Below are 6,125 nucleotides of genomic sequence, written 5' to 3' on the forward strand. Positions count from 1 at the left end.
CTTTTTGACTTTTACTCAAGTATTATTTTACTGGGTGACTTTTACTTTTATCTGAGTAATTTTCTATGAATGTATATTTACTTTTACTCAAGTATGTTGTGCCAGTGCTGAAAACATGTACATGACACTGCAACAACATTTCCCCATGGGGACAATAAAGTCAGTAAAGTAAAGTGCCATGAGGAGCCCATCTGGGAAGGAGTCTACTGCCCATTCATTGTGCAGGCCTATCAAACACATTCACAGACATGAGTACACACACAGAGAATGCATGCACACATGCATGTATGCACATGTAAACACACACATACACATACACACTGAGAGAGAAAACAAGTACAACACAGCAAAGACGATATACTAGTCGCCTAGAGATATGCCGTATACTGTATGTAGCATTCAGAAGCCTTGACGCAATCATCTTGTGGACTGTCCTATTTTTTGACTTACCTATGATATGAACAGTGTTAAAGTTGGGCTTCATGAGACCCAAGCCAGTTCTTTTGTAAACATCCCGTGGTGACGCCATCACTTTCATCTCCCAACAGCAAGACCTGACAACCAGGATATAATATAATAATAACATATGCCAATTAGCAGATGCGTTTATCCAAAGCGACTGACAGATACACGCACATACATTTTACATATGGAGAGAATCGAACCCACTACCCTGGCATTACAAGTGCCCTGCTCTAGCAACTGAGCTATAAAGTACCATAAAGTCATCATAGGTACTGTGGTAATAAAAGTGTAGTAGCAAAATGTGAAGTTAATTGACAGCCCTTTAATTTCACAATGCCACAGAAACAGACAGGATGTTTACAACTTCCATGCAATCAGATTGAGCTTGGTTTCTGAGACAAATACAGCTTCATGCACAGCAGACAATATAACTCTTAGAGAGCAAGCATTCACTGAATACCACATTATTAGAACGTTGACAAGAAGGAATGTTCCAAGGAAAGTTCCGGAATGTATAGAATCAGTGCTTTGGAAGTGGTTGTCTTAACAGGAGAATGTGAGGCTCGGTCTTGTGGATCATATGACACACCCATCCAAGAGACTGCTGCACTCCCAGTCGCCTCCACTCACCCTTAGAAATCAAGTGGAATTTGGGGACTTTTGTTTTGCCACAACATATCTATATTCATAGTGATCGTCGTTATATTTGTCTGAGTAGTAGATTTGTCTGCCATAATGTCAATAAACAACTTTAACCTGTTATGGCTAGGGGGCAGTATTTTCACGGCCGGATAAAAAACGTACCCAATTTAATCTGATTATTACTCCTGCCCAGAAACTAGAATATGCATATAATTATTAGCTTTGGATAGAAAACACTCCAAAGTTTCTAAAACTGTTTGCTTTACAGCGAAAGCAAAACATTAGATTATGTCAGCAGGAGTACCCTGCCAGAAATAATCACACAGCCATTTTTCAAAGCAAGCATATAATGTCACAAAAACCCAAACCACAGCTAAATGCAGCACTAACCTTTGATGATCTTCATCAGATGACACTCCTAGGACATTACGTTATACAATACATGCATGTTTTGTTCAATCAAGTTCATATTTATATCAAAAAACAGCTTTTTACATTAGCATGTGACGTTCAGAACTAGCATACCCACCGAAAACCTCCGGTGAATTTACTAAATTACTCACGATAAACGTTGACAAAATACATAACAATTATTTTAAGAATTATAGATACAGAACTCCTTTGTGCAATCGCTAGGTGTCAGATTTTAAAATAGCTTTTCGGCGAAAGCACATTTTGCCATATTCTGAGTAGATAGCCCGGCCATCACGGCTAGCTAATTTAGACACCCACCAAGTTTGGCCCTCACCAAACTCAGATTTACTATAAGAAAAGTTGGATTACCTTTGCTGTTCTTCGTCAGAATGCACTCCCAGGACTTCTACTTCAACAACAAATGTTGTTTTGGTTCCAAATAATCCATAGTTATATTGAAATAGCTACGTTTTGTTCATATGTTCAGGTAACTAGCCGAAGGGTGACGCGCAAGCGCATTTCGTGACAAAAAATGTCAAAATATTCCATGACCGTACTTCGAAGCATGTCAAACGCTGTTTAAAATCAATTTTTATGCGATTTTTCTCGTTAAATAGCGATAATATTCCAACCGGGCGACGTTGTATTCGTTCAAAGACTGAAAGAAAAACATGGAGTCCTCTCGTGGACGCGCACTTGTGTCATTGTTCCCTGCCTGACCACTCACAAAAACTCCTGCTGTTTTTCGCCCAGAGACTGCAGAGACGTCATTCCACTTTCTGGCGCCTTCTGAGAGCCAATGGAAGCCTTAGAAAATGTCACGTTACAGCAGAGATGTTGTATTTTTGATAGAGATGCCACAGAAGGAGAACAAATTGTCAGACAGGGCACTTCCTGTATGGAATCTTCTCAGGTTTTGACCTGCCATATGAGTTCTGTTATACTCACAGACACCATTCAAACAGTTTTAGAAATGTTAGAATGTTTTCTATCCAAATATACTAATTATATGCATATTCTCGTTTCTGGGCAAGAGTAGTAACCAGTTTAAATCGGGTACGTTTTTTATCCGGCTGTGCAAATACTGCCCCCTAGCACCAACAGGTTTTAACTAAATACCAAACAATTAGTCTCCTTTAACTAAATACCAAATAACTAGTCTCATTTAACTTATTACCAAAAAACTAGACCCATTTAACTAAATACGAAATAACTAGACTCCTTTAACTAAATATAAAATAACTAGTTTCCTTTAACTAAATACCAAACAATTACTCTCCTTTAGCTAAATACCAAATAATTAGTCTCCTTTAACTAATACCAAACAGTTTGTCTCCTTTAGCTAAATATGAAATAACTAGACTCCTTTAACTAAATGCCAAATAACTTGTTTCCTTTAACTAAATACCTGTCACGTCCTGACCATAGTAAGTTGTTATTTTCTATGGTAGAGTAGGTCAGGGCGTGACAGGGGGTGTTTGTCCATGTTTTGTATTTCTATGTTCAGTTTCTAGTTTGGTATTTCTATGTTGGTTTTGTTTGGTATGATCTCCAATTAGAGGCAGCCGGTTGTCGTTGTCTCTAATTGGAGGTCATATTTAAGTTGATGTTTGTCCCACCTGTTTTTGTGGGTGATTATCTTTTGAGTAGTGTTTGTTTCTCTCTGCGTCACGGTTTGTTGTTTTGTGTATTTAAGTATTTAGTGTTTGATTTTGTTTCACGGTAAATAAAATATGTGGAACTACGAACACGCTGCATTTTGGTCCGATCCTTTGAACAGCCGTGACAATACCAAACAGTCTTCTTTAACTAAATACCAAAACAATTAGTTTCCTTTAACTAAATTTGAAATCACTAGACTCCTTTAACTAAATCCAAATAACTAGTCTCATTTGACTAAATAACAAACAATTAGTCTGCTTTAACTAAATATGAAATAAATAGACCCCTTGAACAAAATTCCAAATGACTAGTCTCCTTTAACTAAATAGCAAATAACAAGTCTCCTATAACTAAATATGAAATAACTAGACTCCTTTAACTAAATACCAAATAACATGTCTCCTTTAATAACTACACTCCTACATGAAATGGCTTACTTTGCTATGACCACCAATATTATGCCACAGAATCTGTCATTTGTAGAAAATAGATGCAGTGAATAACTGAAATAAGACATAATACTGACCTAAGATGACCAAAACTCCATTTGGCTCACAATGTACAGAAATTGTCCCGAGGTGTCAACAGCAAGCAGTCCTCCACCTTTCTTTTCTCTCACCAACAGTTCTATATTTTCTATACATACCCACACAGAAGTGTTTATGTCCTTTGGAACGGTAGCCATGGCGAGTCATTAACAGATTGTCTTCTCAGCAAAATCCCGGCCACCTGTAGGCCTCGGCTGTCTCGGCCCGCAGTGCTAATTGATGCAACAGAAATTCATAAATTAGAGGCTTTAGATGGAGTCCTGTCATGGCAATCGACAGCTTTGGCCTTTCACACCGTAATCACACCGTGTCTCAGCCAAGAGAGTCCAACTTCACTAAGCTGCTGAGATATAAAGAGAGCAGCTTTGAAAGTTTGAAACCATACTGTGTTGTGGCCCTTTCTCTGCATATTTATTTTTGTATAATCAATTGTTTAAAAACTGTACTGTAGTAATTGCACACCATTATTTGAATGTCCCTGTAGGCTACACAACTTAATGTCGTTCATCCCACTATCACCAATTATTGTTAAATAGACACAAATGACTTTAGTGAAATTGGTGACCGACACAATTCGTGTCCACCACACGATTTTGTATACAGTGCATTTCTATCACAGGTGAAGGAAGATGGGTGGGCGTACAACTCCAAGTTCTAGCAACCCATGTGTTGCTTGTTCGAATCACATTTTATTTGAATTTTTTATTTAACCTTTATTTAACTGGGCAAGTCAGTTAAGTGCAAATTCTTATTTACAATGACGGCCTACCAAAAGGCAAAAAGCCTCCTGCGGGGATGGGGGCTGGGATTAAAAATATAAATAAAGGACAAAACACACATCACGACAAGAGAGACATCAAATCAAATTGTATTGGTCACATACACATGGTTAGCAGATGTTATTGCGAGTGTAGCGAAATGCTTGTGCTTCTAGATCCAACAACACAACACTACATAACGAGAGACCTAAGACAACAACATAGCATGGCAGCAACACATGACAACACAGCATGGTAGCAACACAACATGACAACAACATGGTGCAACACAACAACACAACACATGATGGACAACTTTAGCATTTTAGCTAATTATCTACTTTGCAACTACTTAGCTAGCATGTTACCTAACCTTAACCGTAACCCTTTAACTATTTAGTTAGCATGTTACCTCACCCTCACGCACATCACTGAGGACCTGAAATGGTCCCTGCACACCGACAGCATGGTGAAGAAGGTACAACAGCACCTTGTTAACTTCAGGTGGCTCAAGAAATGTGTGTTTGCCAACCACAGGGCTCTCCAGAGGGTGGTGCGGTCAGCCCAACACAGCATCGGGAAAACACTGCCTGCCCTCCATCTACAGCACTCCGTGTCACAGGAAGGTCAAGAACATCATCAAGGACCTCAGCCACCCGAGCCACGGACTGTTCACCCCGCTAAAATCTAGAAGGAGGAGTCAGTACAGGTGCATCAAAGCTGGGGCCGAGAGACTGATAAACAGCTTCTATCTCCAGGCCATCTCCGCCCAGTACCCTGCCTTGAGCCTTAGTCCGTGTTACTAGCCGGCTATCACCCGGTACTCTACCCTGCACCTTAGAGACTGCTGCCCTATGTACATTGAGTCAATGGATGCTGGTCACTTGAATAATGTTTTCATACTGTTTTTCCCACATACTGTTTTTCCCACATATGTATATCTTGTATTCTAGTCAAGGCTCATCCTAAATAACTACGGCTGTATACACCTTTCTATTCACATACTGTCTATACCGTCTATACACACCATTCACCTACATATACTGTATATATTCTGGACTCTGTTCAGGAAGTTCATTTCTTGCAATTCTATCTATTTTGCCATGGGGTTTTGTACTGTGTATTTAAATACTGTATTCTCATCGTAGTTAATTCTATTATTATACTACTGCACATTGCAATTTAGTTTGTACACACCGCATATTTATTTATATACTGGATTCCTGACATAACTCACTATAATATAATCTACTATTGTACATGTCATTCTTAGTATATATTGTGTACATTCATATGGTGTATATATGTATAGATTGCATTTGGATTACTGTTACAGTTATATTTGGGTTAATTGGATTTGTGCTGAAAAGTGTTAAATTATTTTTTCTTTTGTATTTTTATTATTTGTGTACTTGTTTGACATTTTACTACATTGTTAGGAACTAGTAACATAAGCATTTCACTGCAACCACTATAACATCTGCTAAACAATGTACGTGACCAATAAACTTAGATTTGATTAACCCTAACCTTAAAACCTAACATTAACCCCTAAACCTTAGCTAGGTGGCAAACAATAGCTTGGCTAACTTTAGCCACGACAAATTGGAATTCGTTATGAAGAAAATTGTGTACT

General features: G+C 38.4%; 1 pseudogene; it reads right to left on the bottom strand.

The window, feature by feature from the left end:
- Positions 1-985: 985 nt before the first annotated feature.
- On the bottom strand, positions 986-5,912 carry LOC123739595 (cyclin-dependent kinases regulatory subunit 2 pseudogene; annotated as a pseudogene).
- Between the last annotated feature and the right edge of the window lie 213 nt (positions 5,913-6,125).

Source organism: Salmo salar, chromosome 16 (assembly GCF_965601325.2).
Source record: "Salmo salar chromosome 16, fSalSal1, whole genome shotgun sequence".
Lineage (NCBI taxonomy): Eukaryota > Metazoa > Chordata > Actinopteri > Salmoniformes > Salmonidae > Salmo > Salmo salar.